Here is a 19390-nt window from a genome sequence, read left to right as displayed (position 1 = left end):
GACATGTCTGATGCTGTCGGCTCATAGGGAAAGAGAGTTAGTGAGAGCTCTCAGCTTCTAAAGCGTCCTGGAGTAGACAGTGCCCAGGGTGCCGGTGGAGACCAGGGCAGGTCAGTAGGACCCGGTCATGCTCTGTGCTTATATAAAGTGTCACAGTGAGCTCCTTTGGCATGACTGCTGTATGTTCACATGAAGTTGGGCTGAATTGACAGTGGGAGAAGAGAGAGCAGCCTCCTTGCTGATGAATTTGGCCAAGAATGACCAGGAAGAAGTGTAGTGTTGTCTATAGAATGTCACTTTTGCAGCAGTGTAAACTGACTTCCAGGTGACATTCAGGCCCCTGGAATTCCCCTGCAAAAACCCCAGGCAGAATAGTTAACTGAAATCTCAACTTCTCCCATACACATAGGCTTGTAAGACCTTGAGTCCTGGGATAGTGAGGAGTTAAATAATGCAGCTCACATGAGGTGTCTGTGCCTTCTTAGTACACTGTAAACATTAGTTTGTATTTTAAGGTTCTCCTTTACACATAGCAGGGGGCCTTGATTAAATAAGATTGATATTATTATCTTCCATTAATCAAGCAAACACAGACCCCATCATAACTTTTCTGCTCAAAGCATTGTCCACGTTCAGAAACTATCTGGTGGAGCTAAACCATAGGTGCGCATGTACAGCTCCGTGTCGTATAAACCGTTACCGCCCAGGCAACTAGGTCAGGAGCTGGGAGTGCCCCAGTAAGGCGCCCAGGCTCCGCCCTTACAGTTTGCGGTGTGGGAGGAGAGATAGATGAGACTGTATATAAATAGCCCAAGCAGTGAAGCAGTGTCCGCAGCAGGTAGGAAGTGTTGATCTTGGATTGTATATGAAAACAGTCAGCCACAGGCTCTCAAAATAGGGTACTGTAGCTATGGCCCGAGCACCCTTCGGTATTATTCAAGCAGGATGCTTTCCTCCACAGCTGAGTTCATGGGGTGTCTGTCGGTCCTGCTGTAGCGTAAAGGAAAATAAAAGCTAAAGATGTGACAGGCATAGTAGCATCTGCCTTTAACCCCAGCCCTCGGGAGGCCGATTTAAGGATCTTCTTGAGTTCGAAGTCAGCCCCATCTTCATAGCAAGTTCCAGGCGAGCCAGAGCTGCACAGTGATAGCCTGTGTCAAAAATTAAATAAATAAACACAGGGTGAGGGTGCACCTCAGTGGTACAACATGTGTGTAGCATGTTCAAGGACCTGTTCAATCCCTAGCTGTAATTGATCAGCCAATCAGTTCATCGATCACGGCATACTGAAACCATTCTATATAAGCAAATTCTGCATTTGTTAGAGCAGCACACAGCTTCAGTTTTCCTGTACGGCCTTCAGATGTGTTGCTTTATTTTTATTTAAGGTGTTTCTAGGAAAATAGATACAAACTCAGGGTCCTACTCCTGTGTTTGCTTGATAAACAGAAGCTAAAAATAATGATCTTGCTTTAACAAAGCTCCCTCTATCTATAAAGGAAAACCCTGGAACACAAACTAAACTAAAATACCTCATGGCTGGGCCCTATGCCAGAGACTCTAGTCTAACTCACTCAGGAATGAGAGGCTCAGCCGTGTGGCCAACGTTGAGACACCTCCACACTTTGCATGGGGTCCCCCCCCCAAGATTTAAGGTAAATCCTGCAATGCTAGCTCAGCCAGGGTCCTAGCCATAGATTCTCCACAGGGCAGTTCCTGGTGCACACTTGCACAGATGTACCCAAACATGAAGCACTGTCCATGTTTCAGAAGGCGCTCCAAAGGTTCCCGAGGACTCCTAGCAGGGCCCCAGGGACCTTTCTGTGCAGTACCCATTTTTCATGCTGTCATGAGATAACCACCCCACAGGCTTGTTCTAGACCCCCTTGGGGGTTTTGTTTTATTTTTGTCTTGAGAAAGCTTCTTGCTGTGTAGCCCTGGCTTACCAGTCCTCGTACTCACAGAGAGAGCATTTGTATTCAGTATTTGAATGTACACACGCTTGTCCTCAGCCTCCTGAGTGCTGGGATTAAAGGCATGGAGTGCCAGGCCTGGTTCACCTTCTCAGTGCCTGCCATTCTAACCGGGGTAAGACAGAATCTCACTGAAGCATTAAAGTGCCTTTCTCTGCTTCCCTGTGGAACTGAACATCATGATTATGTCTGTGGTCCATTTCTGGGGAACTGTTCATTTCATCAATTCATGTATTGACCTGGTTATTTGACTTCTTGTTTAGCGTCTTGTGTTCTTAGAATATTCTAGCTACTAATCTTCTGTCAGATGTACAAGAAGATTGTTTTCTAGTTCTGGAGACTGCTTCTTCGCTGGGTTAGCCGTTTCTTTGGTCTGATGAGGTCCCATTTGCCTTCTTTCTTTCTTTCTTTCTTTCTTTCTTTCTTTCTTTCTTTCTTTCTTTCTTTCTTTCTTTCTTTCTTTCTTTTTGTTTGTGTTTTTTGTTTGCCTTCTTTCTTAGCACCTAGAATCCTGTTGTAAAATTCTTGCCTGAGAAGGCCAAACTCGACATACTTTTCCCATGTTTTTCCTCTAACAGTATTTGAGTCTTGTTTAGAATCTGTTGTGCATTCATTTAACCAGTCCTTCCTAAACTTCTCATTCGACAAATGGAATCCCACTACCATGCACTGCCCTGAAGCGACATGCATTTGCACATGCTGGAGTGTGTGCACACTGGAGTGTGTGCACACGCACTACCAGGCCCTTGACTCATCTGTTAGCCTCCCGTATGCCTTTACTTACCCTCACTCCCGTGGAATTTCGTGGCAATCTCCCTCTCTACTTCTTTACTCATTCTTTATTCAGTTCTCTTTATTCAGTGAGAAACACAGGCCACAGGCAGATGCTGTCCTAAACAGTTGGGGTAAAGATACCTTCCAAATCAAGCAAAAGAAACCCCTGCTTTGGTGGAACTTCAAATGGGCGGAGACAGGAAAGGAAACATATATGAAGTTAAATCTGTAGCATATTCAACTGATACAGAAGATGGAAGGAAGTGTGCTCCGTGGGGTTAATGTTAGGTCGGCTCTGCAGTGTCCCAGTCCAGACAAGAGGTGGTGATGACATCCACCACCACGCCATGAGAGACAGGGTCAAAGGTGGTTAGATCGGAGTGAGATGTAAGAAGCCCTAACGAAGGTGACAGGTGTACTGTTACCAGGAAGAGGAGAATTCTGAGCAGAGCTGTTGAACTTATGAAGGTCCTGAGTTGGGGGTAGATGTGGAATGTTCTCGGGCTGTCTAGAAGGGCTACAGCAAACGGAAGGAGCAGGACAGAGCTGACAGAGCTGACAGAGCTGCTAAAGGCAGGAGTGTAGGGCATTTGTACAAATTTTGGGATTTTCCCTGAATGAGACAGAGAGCTGTTGGGAGAGTCGGCTCACAGGAGAAGGCCAGTATTTCAAGAGTTTCCTTCTAGCTTCACAGAAGCATGGACATCAATTAAGAGGCTCCTGTGGCCATCCAGTTGTGCTGTGATCACGATGTGGATCAAAGTAATGGTAGAGACTGGCCAGAAATAGAGGCTGGAGGCGTAGACCAGCAGAAGAGGGGATATCTGGAATTTACAGGGCCCTGGGACTTATTTCTATAGGTGGGAATGGGGGAGGTGGTAAATGAATGCTTAGAAAAAATACACACACACACATACGTACACACATAAATTTTTCCATATTCTTCTTTAAAATAAGAGCCCTGCACACTGTGGTGAAGAAGCCGACCATGGTGCTTCCAGCGTTAGGTCCCGCTGTGTCACTTGAGTAGGACTCAGGCAGTATCTCTTTGAAAGAGTATCGCCAGTGTGAACCTGCTCCTGTGTCACCTACCACAACCCTCAAGTTGTGACACTCCTGTTCTGCTGTGCCTGTTCATGACGTGGTTCCTTTAGGGACCATGACGTAAGCCATTACTGAGAGAGGACCATTGCTTTGTGAAGGCCTGCACTTTCGCTCTTGGAGTTTGATCTTCATTCTAGGGCGGGTCTTGGGAGGCCATGAGGCGGCAGTGGAGCCATGGAGCGAACGTGCCTCTGCTAGTCACACTGATGGAGTCTGTGCTTCAGGAGAGCTCAGCCCTGTTCCCTCTTCTCATCTCAAAACTGTGTCCACCTACTCTAAATTCTGAGAGTCAAGTGAATATTTCTTGTACTCATTTTTCATAAAGATTTATTAATTTGTATTTTATGTGTGAGTGCCTGCGTGTATGTCTGTGTACCACATTGCCTGGTGTCCACAAAGGCAAGAAGAGGGCATCAGAGCCTCTGGAACCGGAGTTACACGCAGCTGGTTGTGAGACTATGTGTGGGACTGGGAACCGAACTTGGATCCTCTGCAAGTAAAGCAAGTAAGTGCTCGCAGTGACTGAGCCGTCTCTGCAGCCCTTCTGCTGTGCATTTCTGACAACCACAGCCAAGAGGATTCCCAGCCGCGTGTACAGTGATTTTCACTCATTCACTCACCAGTTATCTAGTGAGTGCCAGAAACTGTTCTGGGCATTCAAATGGAGGAAGGAGTGAAGGCCAGGCCATGGTTCTTAAGGCATTTGCCTTGCATAGAGGATGCAGACCAAACACGCGTGAGGAAGACATGCACAGCACAGGGAGCAAAGATAGCACCATGAAGAGGGTACAAAAGGGTGCAGAGTGTTGGGATGGTGTAGTGCTGTGCAAGAGTTAGTGTGTGTGTGACAGTGTACTGCTGTGTAAAGTGTGTGTGTGATAGTGAACTGCTGTGTAAGAGTGTGTCTGTGTGGTAGTGTACTGCTGTGTAAGAGTTAGTGTGTGTGTTCTAGTGTACTGCTGTGCAAGAGTGTGTGTGTGATAGTGAAGTGCTATGCAAGAGTTACTGTGTGTGTTATAGTGTACTGCTGTGCAAGAGTTAGTGTGGGGGTGCATGTGCATGCGCATATATGGCATATGTGTTCTTGTGGTTTGTACATGTGTATGTACAAGTGCACATGTGTGTGCGTGTGGGAACCAGATGCTGGTGCTGTCTGTCTTCCACGATTGCTCTTTATTCTCTGAGCCGGTTCTCTCACTGAGCATGGAACTCACCGACTCAGCTCCACTGGCCACCAACCCCCAGAGAGTCTGTCTATTTTGAACTCCCCCGTGTGTACCATGCCTGGGTCTCACATGAATGCTGAGAGTTGAAACTAGGGTCCAAGAACTTTTCCCACTGGGCCATCCCCAGCCCCTAGTATCAATATTCTCAAAGAGCAACCCAAGAAAACATCTTGGGTATCCGTGCAAAGTCAGGAAGCTCTGTATCTGGAGCAAAATGTTCTTTGTTCAGGAAGTCCTTAGGCAGCTTTCCTGCCTGCATGTGCTCTAAGTGGTTTTGTCCTGTCCCCTGGTGACACTTCATATGCCCTAAACACTCTGAGTTGGTTCCTCTAGCTGAGAGTTTCAGACTCCAGTCTGCCATACCCATCTGTTTATGAACGCCATCTTCTCGGACACCTAGCCTGAGTTACTGTAGCGAAGCTCCCGTGTGCTCTGCAAACACGCTTTCCCTGTGGTCTGAGGCTTCTGTTCATCAGGGATGACTCCACTCCTTTCAGTTTACAGAAATGAGTACAAGTCTTGGACTTGTCTTGACGTCTCTAAACTCCATAACAGACCCATCAGCCAGAGCATAAGTTATGTATATTGGTAAATTTTTAAGAGGGAACCATGGAGCATGTAGATTTAAAAAGAACAAAAAAGAGGTAAAATAGAAATCTGAGCAATGCTCAGTCAGAGGGGCCTGCATGGAATATTTGGTAGAGTAATGAAAGCCATAGCTAAGGGTGTGTGAGCGTCCTGGTGTCGGGACTGCTCCTAAAGAAGCTATGGCTTCGGAGAGCTCCTCTCTGTGTGTCTGTATTAATCAGGGTTCTCTAGAGTCACAGAATGTATAAAAATGTTCGTCTATATTGAGGGAATTTATTTTAATGACTTACAGTCTATAGTCCAACTCCCCAACAATAATCAGCTGTGAACTGGAAGTTCAAGGATCTAGTAGTTGCTCGGTCCCACAAGGCTGCTTGTTCCCGTTGGTCTTCTGTAGAAGGAGATTCCAACAGATGTGCTGGCAAGTAAGTGCAAGCAGGTGAAGAAGAGTGAATCTTCCTTCTTCCAATGTCCTTAGGTAGGTCTCCAGCCAAAGGTGTGGCCCAGATTAAAGATGTGGACCACCATACCTGGATCTGGGACTTGTTTTGTCCCAGGCTGACCTTGAACTCAGAGATCTCCTTACCTTAGTCTTCTGGGATTAAAGGCGAGTGCTACCTCGCCTGGGCCTAAGCTTTTCATGGTCACTATGCCTCAAGATCTCCATTCCAAGATCCAGAAACTTGTGTCTTCTGGCCTCAAGCTCTAGATCACAGATCACAGATCACAGATGAACCCTCCAATTTTGGATTGTAGTTCATTCCAGATATAGTCAAGTTGACAACTAGGAACAGCCACTACAGTGTCTGGGGCTCTTTCCACCCACTCACTGCAGGATGAAGGCTATCGCTCATGCTTCACGAGGAACTTCCCATACTCATAGAATGTTATACATAAAATATTACCTCAAAGGTTTCCAGTCCTGGAAATATTTTGAGATGTGCAGGGGAGCTAGAAATAGTCATCGTGTTTTATTTTTAAATTGGACATTGAAACTAGTCATAGAAATCAAACCCTTTTTATGAATGTATCTGCAGTTAAAGAAATTACACCTTTTCAGGAGTTAAAACTGTCAGTGTCATAGTCACAGAAGGGTTTGCCGTATAAATTAGCCGATTTAGAAATCCATCCTGTGTATTTGTTTGGTATTTGTATTTGTTCTGTAATTAAAAAGAACACTCGACTGGCAGAGGAGGGAAGGGAGGTCCTGGTAATCTTCTTGGGGCAAGAGATAGTTAATGAGTAGCCTAACTTAATTAATTTGAGCAAGAACAATGAGGGGGAAGTCAGAAGTCTGTGTCCTTGTGTTTTAAGTTGTAAGTTTCCCAGTATTCAATTCTCGGTACAGAAGGTACTTACTGTTTTGCCACGCTGGGTTCCTGGAATCACATCCAGATACCCCTAAATTAGGAGATTGGAACGGGACAGGGTTGGGGAACTATGTTCTCTGCCCAAGGGTTTAGCCTCAGACAGAAGCGAGTGTAATCAAGAGTGCAGCGTGTTGATAGCCGTGACCCCGGGGCTCTGTAAAACCCTGTTTTTCTAGCCGCTAATGAGTAATGGGCAGGGTCCACACTTGTGGCTCCACGGAAGAAGCTGAGTCCTTTGGGCCTCCTCAAAGTTCTTTTCTTAGACTGGATCTTCCTTTGCCAGAGCCACGGGCTGTGCGTTCAACTCACAAACACAATTACCATGGACACAATTAAAAGATAGCCAGCTTCCCAAATGCATGCCTTGGACAGTGGCTGGGTGTCCCATGAAGAAGGCTGTGAAGTGGGGTGAGCTCGGGTATGGAGTCTGACAGATCAGAGTTGGAGGTTTTGCTCTGTCTTTCGCAGACTCTGTGACACTGGAGATGCTGTTTAACTTGTATGTCGGTTTCATCTTCTGTAAAGCAATCAGAGTGCCAACCTGATATGATAGACTTACTGCAGAGCAAAAAATAATATTTGCTTAATGTCTGGCATTTGGTGAGCACAAGAGCTTTGTCAGTTGTTAGACCTGAGATTCTCACTTAGCAAAATGAGAAATCTGATTCAAGGTTTTTGTTTTGTTTTGTAAAGCATTCTTTCTTAACATGATGCCTCTTATTGTTAACTTTCTTACAATAGTCACAATAACTCCTCAACAGATGAATATATCAGTTTTTTAGTGAATCAACTAGTTTAATTGGGGGTGCTGAGAGACAGGTCTCAGATACGAGGAACCTACAGAAGCCGGGGCAACTAAGCAGTGCCACACCCCTGAAGAAAATGTCTTTCTCTCTCCTCCATAAACAATCATCCGCCTATAGCTCCTCAGGGAGGGGTGGGCCCTGGCGACTCCCTCAAATGTGTCGCTTTTAAAATACCTTCGATGGAATACTTTTGGCTTTCAAAAAGAAGTGAATCCTTCATTTTGTGCTGGTGCCAATAAACCCTGGAAATGTTATGTGGAGAGAACTAAGGCAGCCACACTGTGATAAATACCGCATGACTCCAGTTGCACAGAGCATCTACAGCAGTCAGATTCCCTGCATTCGAGTGCATGTTGGTGGTTTTGAGAAGGAGACGGAACACGTGGGAGTTACTGACCTTGGTCTGAGTTACTGCTGTGAGAAGACACTGTGACCAAAGGCAATTTACAAACAAAAGAGTTTATTTGAAGCTTATGGTTTCAGAGTGTGAGTTTGTGGCTGGGAGCATGGCCGCAGACAGTAGACAAGGTTCTGGAGTCACATTTGAGAGCGCACATCCGGATCCATAAACAGGAAGACACAGGGAGAATGTGGGAGTGGCTGAGTTTTTTAAAATCTCAAATCCCACCCCCAGTGACACACCTCTTCCCACAAGGCCACACCTCCCAATCCTTCCCACACAGTCCCATCAACTGAGGACCCAGGGCAAACATAGGAGCCTCTGGGGGCCACTCTCAATCAAGCACAAATGGATAGAACATTTTAGGTAGCAAGATAAGCACACTGTTGCAGAACTTTGCAGCTGCAGTCAGCAAAATTGCAGTGCATAGCTAAATACTTGCTGAGAAGGGACCTCTTATATGAAGTTTTCTTACCACAATGATATTTTTTTCATTGTGAACTCCCTAGCACACCTACTAAATCTAATTGTCTTCTCCACTGGCAAATATTAAGTCCCTTCTGCTCACTGCACTTAGCACTTACCGTAATTCTCTCTCACACGTTTCCTGACACTTAGAGGAAAATAACTATTCCCCTCCACCTTTAAGGATGAAGAAGCAAGTGGATTAACTAGCTCACTCACCTGGCTTACAAGTGGCAGAGGCAGGATTCTGACCTCAGTACTTACACTTGAGGGTGTTTGATTCCGGGGTCTTACCTGACTAACCGTGGAGCTGGGAATATTGTTCTATCATAGGGTAAATTCTCAGCATGTACAAGTGCATGGGTTTATTTGCCAGAACCGATGATGATGATGATGATGATGATGATGATATCAATAATGTAGAACTAGCAGTATAATTATCAGCGAGGTCTACATACTGCCTTACTAACTGGGGTACAGGGCATTATTTCCCCCACACCTGGTTCGTATAACCTCGAACGGTGCTTACCTTGGTTACTTTTCTTTTGCTGTGATTAAACACCATAGCCAGGGCAACTCAGGGGAAAGGGAGTGAGTTCACTTAGGCTCCTGGTTCCAGGGGGGTGAGTCTGTGACGGAGAAACTCTTACAAGTTGCAATCCGGGTCCTAAGAACCAGGAGAGAAGCAAGCAAGTCAACAAGCGATGGGCGTGGAGGCTGGAGCAGCACGCTAGGAGCACAAACCAGAGAGAGCAAAGTGCAAGCTGGTGATGCTTCCCAAGCCCAGCCCTGGGACTAGGTCCTCCAGGAAGGCCACGCCTCCCAAGCCTTCCCAAACAGTGCCGCGAACAGGAGCCCAATGTTCAAATACCTGAGACCACGGGAACGTTTCTTTAACTCCAGGTTTCTGCCCTTCATGTTACATTTCTTTTTTTTTCTGAATAAAAAGCAATGCTTCAGAATGAGTGGATATTTGGAGAAACGTGAGTCGTAGAGTTAATACTTGACACTTGGCTTTGAGAACTGACTAAGATTTTTAAAGGGCATCTCACTTGATCCCAGCAAGCCTTTGTGAGGTATTGGCCTGACAGGGCGTCAATATGCTCTCCACTGCCAGCTTCCAGCCCTTGGGTATGCTGTGTTTGATCAGCGTAAATGTTTTTTTTGGTTTTTTTTTTTTTTTGCATGTTGCTATGGTAAAGCTCATTCTGTGATGTGAAAGACCTTCCTGCTGAGGAAGGGTTTGTGAATGTTAGAGCCTGCACTCTCGTTTCCACATTTTATCCCGGTGTTACCAGGGCAACCCAAATAATTTCATTTTCTCTTTGAAGTTGGCGCCCGTAAGGCCGGTCCACCTCGTGCTGACTCATTTATCCTCTCACAGGATTTTTCCTCAGTTTAGTCAGCCACTTTCCCTGTGCAGAGGCTCTCTGCAATTCTACAGTCATCATGCTGGTCACTGTTGGTATAGTTGGTTAAATGTCGGAGGAGATTACACATCTCACTGCTGGTTACAGAAGAGCTCCAGGCCTTCTTGCCCAGTGGAGAAAAGAATTGAATCTATAGAAGTGCACTGAGGCACCGCCCATCCAGATCTATTTGGTTCTTAGGACCAGGATTACAACTTGCAAGAGTTTCTATTAGAGATGGGCTCAGTGGGTGCAGTGCAGCCTATATGTCCTGAGTGCGGCATCACTCCCCAGCCCTGCATACAGCTGGATACAGTACGCACTGGCACACGCTTGTAGTACTGGTCACTGTCACTGGCGGACACAGGAAGATCAGAGGTTCAGGTCATCCTCGACTACATAGCTAGAGGCCAGCCTGTGCTACATGAGACCCTGCCTCAAACAAAATCACTTAAGAGTTTATATGGCACCGGGTGGCAGTGGCCCACACCTGTAATCCCAGCACTTGGGAGGCAGAGGCAGGCGGATTTCTGAGTTCGAGGCCAGCCTGGTCTACAGAGTGAGTTCCAGGACAGCCAGGGCTACACAGAGAAACCCTGACTTGAAAAAAAAATCCAAAAAACCAAAAATATAAAAATAAATAAAAGAGTTTATATGGCAAGAAATTTTCAGAAATGGATCTGAATCTGAGTCTATTACAATTCTAAGTCCCAGCTGTGAACCCTCCCCCAGCTGTGAAACCCCCCCAGCTGTGAACCCCCCCAGTTGTGAACCCCCCAGCTGTGAAACCCCTCCAGCTGTGAAACCCCCCAGCTGTGAACCACCCCAGTTGTGAACCCCCCCAGCTGTGAACCCCCCCCAGCTGTGGAAACCCCCCCAGCTGGGAAACCCTGACGCATGCTTGTTTCTATCTCATTTCCTTATTCCCAGGCGATCACATATTTGGTTTTATTTTTCAACTGTTGGATTTTCATTGTGGCTTTGAGACAATTTCATATAGCCCAAGCTGTGCTCAAACTCTCTACGGAGCTGAATCTTCACTTGTCTATATAGTGTGTTTGATACCAGCCAGGGCTATAGTGAGACTCTGTAAATAAATAAATAAATAACCAACCAACCTAAATTCCATAAAATAACAAGTAGCACAGAAAAAAAGTGTGAGTGATTCAGCAAAATCTAGCAACATGGATAAACCTGCAGAACTTCCCAATAAAGCGAAACAAGCCAGGCACAGAAATAAAAATGCTGCCGTGAACCTGAAAAGCGTGGTCTCACGGAGGAGAGGAATTATCACAGTCCCTGCAGACTAGCATGGTAGGGAGGAGGGAGATCTGGAGAAGTTAGGTAACACAACCAAGAAGTCTGGTAGAAGAATTTGGTCTTCTCTTCTATAGCATGTCAGACAGTTTCCATGTCTCAATAACTAAAGGAGAAAAGCTAAGATGTTTGCCATGCCATATAATTTGTTTATGCCAGGCAGGCAATGTGGCACAGTGGTAAAGCACTTGCCTAAGAAGTACAAGGTCTTGGGTTCAAGCCCAAGTACCACCAAAAGTCAAAAGTGTGAGGACCTGGAGCCCATGAGTGTGTGCATGTGTCTGCGTGCGTGCATGTATGTGTGTGTGTGTGTGAATATATGAATATATATGTATATGTGTATATATGGTATATATGATATATATGATATATGGTGTATATGATATATGATATCATGCACACACACACACACACACACACACACACACACACATATATATATACACGGATCATCCTCTGACCAGAGAATAGACATCCATGCAGTTCAGAAGCAAGTTCCTAGATAGATATGGACAGACGGAGTAAGGACTAGGAAAGATGAGTGCATCCGGACAGACACAGGGGGCAGAGGTGGTCTTTGGCTCCCACCATTGCCACTTCTGCTCGAGAAGATGCTGACTGACCCCTAAGATGCCTAGGCATGTTTGCTGGTTGGGATGAGACTGTCATGAGCTCAGTACCTAGCATGAGCAACGGAGGTGTTGGGTGGAAGATAACCCAGTATAAAGTCTATGTCATTGGCACATCTGGAGGTTAATGTCATTGGCACATCTGGAGGACAGTTGGACTCATTTAACAGACAGTTGGAAGATGAAGATGCTCTGTTTCTGCTGGGTCTCTGACTTTTGGTGATTGGGTCTTAGTGATTTTTTTTGTCAGTTTAGTCTAAAACCTTTCACTTGTTGTCCTCCTCTGGGACATCTCAGCCAGCTCAGTCCTGTCCTTGTTTCTAGAAGAGACAATGCTAAATTTATCTTATTCAACAGAAACAGAAACAAAAATTCATACTGGCTCTTGAAGAGAATGTGAAACACCAAAGAAGGCAGCTCTTCAACCCCAGGGGTCCAGGCACCTGTGTGTGTATGGTGTGTCATGGATGTGTCTAACCTGTTGTGTCTCCCACAACCGTAGTTAGATGCAGGTGATTGCATCCCAGTGCAAGGTGCACAAGGACAGAGGTTGTCTTTCTCACTCACTGCCTCCTCCACACAATGGGTTCAGTGTGTGACTAACGGAAGCCAGGCTAGGGTCTGTGTAAAGCTGCCAGGTCTATGGTCAGAGTGATTGTTGGGAAAGGAGATGTCCATCAGCCCTTGAGAACCTTCTCATTCCAACGTTCTCCATTGATAGGCAAGGCCCTGAGCCTCCAGGGACGGGAGATGAAGTCAGTGAGACCTAGGCTTTCTTCTCTCCCCCAGTCTCTCTTCTTACCATAAGAATCGTAGGATGCACATGCTTGTATCCAGTGCCTGTGATACAAATGAACTGCGCTATCTTTCCACAAATTGCCCTTCCTCCATCGTTATTTACTTTGTTGTAACTTTATCCGTGTAATCATTTTTGGACCCGTGGAGCTGTAACCTCTGTTAACTTTTGGGGATGGGTCATCCGAATAGAGGGAACAGAACAAATAAAAACAAACATGTCCACATGTTCCATCAACTGCCCTTTCCCTTGGCACTGGGCCTATTTTCCCACCACCCAGATCATCCGTTAAATTCCCCAGTTCCTCTTCAGAGCCCCGAGAGGTCTCTCATCTTTGAAGTAATCTTTTACTTTTAGAAGTAATCTTTTTCTCTTATGCCCATTTTTTGTTCTGTAAAATTTTCGATTTTAACTGAATGACTCAGTTATTTTTTATTTTATGGAATTGTGGTTGGTTGGTGGGTTAGTTGGTTGGTTGATTGGTTGGTTAGTTCATTCATTCATTCATTCATTCATTCATCTATTCATTCATTTATTGAGACAGGGCCTCATTGTAGCCCTGGATGGTTTCGAACTCACTATATAGGCAAGGTTGGCTTTGAGCTCACAGATCTGCCTGCCTTCCTCCTGAATACCAGAATTAAAGGTGAACACCACATGCCCCCTAGGATTAATATTTTAAGCCTCTCTGCTTAACAACTCTTTGTTATTGTTTGAAGATAGAGTCTCATGGAACCCAGACTGACTTCAAAGTAGCCATTGATCCCAGGATCACCTTGGACTCCCATACTCTTGCCTCTGCCTCCGGACTTGCTGGTTTCATAGACACACCTCATACGCTAGTCCAGGGTAACGAGCCTTGAGCCAGTCCTGCTCCCTCCAACACACTTCCCACCCAGCTGATGACATTTGCTGTACAGAATCAGATCCGACGCCACCCTTCGGTGCCACCAGTCAGGCTGATGCATTGCCAGGCTTATATATCTTGTTTTTTTTTTTTAGATCTTTCAGCTACTTTTAAAAATATATCTGGCAAGGCAGTTCTGAAATGGATTTTCTAAGGAAAGCCTCTTAGTTCCAACCCAAGATTTTTTTTTACTAATAATAGCACCTGGCAAACAACTCCCTTGAAAATAGTATGCAGTTTTTTTTTTTATGAAGATGGCAGGGTGCCAGGCATGGTCAGAGAGGCCTGAAGTCCCAGGGACTCGGTAGGCTAGGCAGGATGACTATAAGGCCAAACCCTGACTGAGTTACAGAGTGCATTCAAGGCCAGCCTGGGCAACATGCAGATGGCCTAAAATATTTAGAAATTCAAAAAGGGCTGTGACTGAGGATATAGCTCAGTGATAGAGATCAGAATTGTTGGGGGGGGAGGCTCGTTCGTGTCCAATGTCCAAGACCACAAAAATAAAAAGCAGAAGGCCTGTGTCTTATCCACTGTTCTAATGCTGTGAGCAGAAGACCTGTGTGTCAGTCACTGTTCTAATGCTGTGAGCAGGAAACACTATGATCAAGGCAACTTTTAGAAAAGCATTTAATTGGAGGCTTGCTGACAGTTGCAGAAGGTGAGTCCACGATCGTTCATGGCTGTAGGCAGACAAGTATGCTGCAGCAGGAGCTGGGAGTGTCCATCCTGAGGTATAGCTGCAAAGGAAGGAGAGACAGAGAGACTGAGAGGCACTGGGCCTGCCTTGGGTTTTCAAACCTCAGCACTACTTCCAGTTTCACACCTCCTCCATCAAGACCACACCTCCTAATCCTACTTACACAGTTCACCAGCTGGGGATGAAGCAGTCACATATGTCAAAAAAGCAGCCCCTGGGGTCATTCTCATTCAAACCATCACACCTGTGGGTGGAGGGGGACGGTGGAGAGGTAGTTGTCTTAGTCAGGGTTTCTATTTCTGTACAAACATCATGAGACTAAGAAGCAAGTTGGGAAGGAGAGGGTTTATTTAGCTTACACTTCCACATTGCTGTTCATCACTAAAGGAAGTCAGGACTGGAACTCAAGCAGGTCAGGAAGCAGGAGCTGATGCAGAGGCCATGGAGGGATGTTTCTTACTGGCTTGATTCCTGTGCCTTGCTCAGCTTGCTCTCTTATAGAACCCAAGACTCCCAGTCCAGGGATGGCACCACCCACAGGGGGCCCTCCCACCTTTATCACTCATGGAGAAAATGCCTCACAGCTGGGTCTCATGGAGGCACTTCCCCAACTGAAGTTCCTTTCTTTGTGATAACTCCAGCCTGTGTCAAGTTGACACCCCAAACCAGCCAGTACAGTAGCTAAGTAGTTAAAAGCACCTACATGGCAATTCATAACCATCCATAACTCCAGTTTCGTGGGATCCAACACCGTCCACATCAAGAACCAGACATACATGCAGGCAAAACACTCATACTATATAAATAAAATAAAATAAACCAGAAATTAAATTAAGTGGAACTGTGTTGGGCCTCATCCAGAATTGACCTTTAATTCTTTTCCTTCTGTTTTATTTTCATTGACAACAATTCAAGTTAAAAACAACAACAACAAAACAAAACAGCCCCTTGTGCTTGTACTGACTGTGGTTGTTTGAATGAGAATGGCCACCATAGGCTCCTATATTTGAACGCTTAGTCACCAAGGAGTGGAACCATTTGAGAAGGATTAGGAGGCGTGGCCTTGTTGGATTAGTTCTGAAAGGATGTGTGTTGCAGAGGTGGATGTCAAGATATCAGAAGCCCAGCCAGGCCCAGTCTCCCTCTCTCTGTTTGCTGCCTGTGGGTCAGGATGTAGCTCTCAGCCCCATGCCTGACTGTCTGTCTTCTTCCATGCTTCCCACCATAAAGATAGTGTACTGATTCTCTGGAACTGTAAGCCAGCCCCCAATTCACAGGCTTCATTTTATAAGAGTGGGCCTCGGTCATGGTGTTTCCTCCCAGCAATAGAGCCCAAAGACACTGACCTTGAAGTGTTGACTTATTCCGCATGTGCACATATGTGTACACATGTGCACACACCTGCACGCATGGATGATATACAATGGATATATAAGGATAATGATATATATATTAGGCATGTATTATGTGGCAGACACTGTGGTGTAAGGTGGAAAGCAGTGAGCAGGTGGAAGTTACTCCTGCTTTTGTGATGTTTACATTCTATACGCGGGAGACAACGTTAGTTTAAGAAAACGGAGATGAATGAGTGCGCGATGGTGTCTGTGGCGGAGTGACGCCCATGGCGTTCTGAGAGCCTGAAGCACTGGCTGGCGTGTGCCGGGACCAAGCTTTCCGTTCCTGCAAGGACGCTGCCACATGCACCTTTTTTCCATAGTGACTTTTCAGGCTTCGTGTGAATTATTTGATATTTGCTCTCATGTACTCCGTACCTGTGAACTCTGTTCTAGGAGGGGAGGAATTCGGTTTATTTCCGTTCTTCCTCAGCTCCCAGGGCTGGGATGTCAGAACTGAACTATGATGCATTTACCTGTTTGCCTGCCCTCCTTTCCCTTTTAGTTTTATCTTTTAAAAATATTTTGTTAGTTCTTTGCATATCCCATACATCAAATTTTGATCACATTAACCTGCAACGCCTCCTCTTAATCTATCTTGGACCCACCTCCCCTTCTCTCCTCATAAAGTTCATATCCTTTTTGTTTTTAGCATAATTATCCAGTGACCCAATTCATGCTGTCCTCACATTTTTGGATGTGAGGACCCGAAGTGGAGTGTATCCTACCAGAACCAGACCCTTGAAGAAACCTCACTCTCCCTCCCCAGAAGACATCAAATGCCCATAGCTCGTCAGACAGGAGCAGGCGCTCCCGAGCCCCTTCCCACTCTGTGCTAGAATATAGAGCGGTTTGATCGTGTGCGGATCTGATGAACGCAGTCTCTGAGCCCATGAGCACAGAGTCCTGTCACACCCAGAGGGGCTCCGTTTCACTCTGACCCTCCCCCTCTTCCATGACGGTCCCTGAGCAAGCCTGTGATACACATGTTCCATTTATGGCTGAGTACGGGGTCTGTCGGCTTCTTGCACTTTCTCTAGGTGGAGTTTCTGTGCTAACCTCTGTCCACTGCAAGACAGAACTTCTCTGAGATCTGAGAGCCTCACTGATCCTGGCTCGGGAATGATTGGTTGTTATCTCTTTTTGTAATTGAAAAACATATTCATCTACAGAACCAGGAATATTTTAATTAGATGACACTTTTCCTTATAGACCTTTGATATGATCTGGCTATGGGAGATCAGCGGCCTTTGGCCATATTCTTTAGTCTAGACCTTTCATTGAAACTGTCTTTGCCAGTCTCTCCCAGTTGTTGGAGTTGATGACCCTAAGTGTCACATTTGATTTCATTTGGCTCCACTGTGTGGAAAGAAAACTCGGGAGCAGGAACTCTTGTGGTGTTAAATTCAGAAGAGATGTTCTGCCCTAGCCTGACTGTTAATTATCCTCTACCACAAATTCTATGTATATGTGTGTATACATATATAGCTATACATGGCCAGATACTTCACATTCTACCTTTCTGTCCCATTCATAGTGAGTATCCTGGTGAGTCCATACTTGGTCTCCTGAGCTGTGCCTCTTTGATAGAGATTAGAGAACTTGGGCCCCTCCCTCTGCATGTCGACTTGACTGAGCATGTCCAACAGGAGAAACTCATCAAGAGCTGGCATGAGATGAAAGCAGGCTCACTGTGCTGCGCCCAGGAGGCAGCGACTCCCAGGAACTCTGGGCAGAGGAAAGAATTTTCAAATAGGAGATTCTTGTTAAGATTCATGTATTAAGGGTCTAGAGAGATGGCTCAGCAGCTAAGAGCACTAGATGCTCTTCCAGAAGACCCAGGTTCAATTCCCAGCAACTCTCTGTAACTTCTTTGCTTTCTTCCTGCCTCCGTGAGCACCAGGCATGCACATGGTGCAGCACAGACATGCATGCAGATAAGACATCCATGCACATAAAATAAAGATTTAAAAATAATTGCTGAAAGGGATCTTACTGTGAATCCTCTGGCCTGTCAATCTCCTGTCTCCCCACCAGCCTCTTGTGCCCAGAGTAACGTTAATTTGTTTGGAAAGTATAAATTTTATTTTTTGAGGCGCTTACTTGTATGCACAAAGCCTTCCATTGGATTCCCTGCCAAATAAGTAAATGAAGGATGGAGGGAAAAGAAATGGATAAGTTTTGGCCAGAAATTGCTGTAACATTCCCTGGTCCCCCTGGGTTGACTGGTTCATTCTCCATAAACACTTGTGAGAGAGTGTCTAGAAAACAAGGTAAAGTTACCCTTGGAGAGGAAATGACGCGGTCCTGGTAGAATCAGTCACAGTTTACCTCAGCCTCATTTCCTGAGCCCATTCAGCGCTCTGGGTGAGGCATGTGCCTGTGCATGGAGAGCCTCGCCTTCCTGGGCTTCTACTACAGAAGTTAAGAAACACATAAGCAGGAAATTTGAGTTTTAATACTCTAGAGGACAGGGTCTCCGGGCTTCTCCAGTTTCCTCTGTTGTGAAAGATTGTGGCCTTCCAGAGGGACAGCCTGGCCCAGGCTTGTTTGGCCTCGACTTTCTGGCCGCCCTGTGAGGCCCCGTTTGGCTGCCTAGAACTGATAATGAACATGAGGTACTGGTCAGCCTTGAAGGAAAACCTATGTCTGTTGAGGGAGATAAGTCTTCAGAATAAGTGTCAGTGACATACACCTCTGAATTGTGCACTTGGTTTTTATATGTTGAGGTGGATAAGGTACCCCAAAACATCATCAAGACCACATAAGGAGTATTTAAAACACAGTGAGCTTACAGGGCGGGATTCCTGTTGGTCAGGTCATGTGTGCACAGTGACTTCCTGAAACATGGTTCTAGTTTGAGTGATAGGATTTTAAAAAGAAGGGAGAAGGCCAGTGTCAGGAGTAGAATGTAACTGGGTTTGTGGGGTGCTTGTCTGCCACATGCACAGCCCTAGGTTTGGTCCCCAACACTGAATAAATGGGGGAATGCTAGAGCACCTCTGTAGTCCCAGTGCCAGGGAGGGTGAAGCGGGAAGGTCAAACACTCAAGGTTAACCTGTGGCTACTTAGTGGGTTCAAGGCTACAGGAGATACTCTCTCTCAAACAAACAAACAAGTGGAACAGAGCCTGGTAGCCAATGTGCAGACAGCCTGTAGGTAAGTCAGACCCAGAGACCAGGAAAAGAATGCTGAACCCTTGTGCTGATCTGTGTTTTCACTGTTCGAATCATCATGCAGAGTCAACATGTGTCTGGGTAACATTGCAGGGAGACGGTCCCTCTGTGCAGAGCCAAGGCATGAGCATAACAGAGGTCTGTATGCAGAGGCACATGAAAAGTCACATACTATGTTACACTCACAGGCTCTTCCTGTGTGTCCCAAAGCTACACATGTCAAAAGTCATCAGTGTACCCTCAAAGTATCAGCCATAAACAAGCTGCTTTTCCTCAGCAGCATAAAGAGGATAAACAAGGCCCATTTTCTCAATCGCATAAACGGTATGCCTTCCCAGGGTCAGGGAGGGCATGAC

General features: G+C 45.8%; 1 protein-coding gene and 1 long non-coding RNA gene across 3 annotated transcripts in view; one reads left to right on the top strand and one right to left on the bottom strand.

The window, feature by feature from the left end:
• Positions 1-19390, top strand: part of Lrrc8c (leucine rich repeat containing 8 VRAC subunit C) — a 96732-nt gene that overhangs the window by 27225 nt on the left and 50117 nt on the right. The gene's annotated exons all lie outside the window — the stretch shown is intronic.
• LOC127696844 (uncharacterized) lies at positions 14365-14928 on the bottom strand. Its single transcript, XR_007980310.1, has 3 exons — positions 14824-14928; positions 14628-14708; positions 14365-14504 (listed from the first exon to the last, which is right to left on the bottom strand). It is a non-coding gene; the product is annotated as an uncharacterized LOC127696844 (long non-coding RNA).

The sequence above is a fragment of the Apodemus sylvaticus genome, chromosome 11 (assembly GCF_947179515.1).
Source record: "Apodemus sylvaticus chromosome 11, mApoSyl1.1, whole genome shotgun sequence".
NCBI classification, from domain to species: Eukaryota; Metazoa; Chordata; class Mammalia; order Rodentia; family Muridae; genus Apodemus; species Apodemus sylvaticus.
The sequence above is the reverse complement of the archived record's forward strand: the minus strand, read 5'-3'. Positions and strand labels throughout refer to the sequence as shown.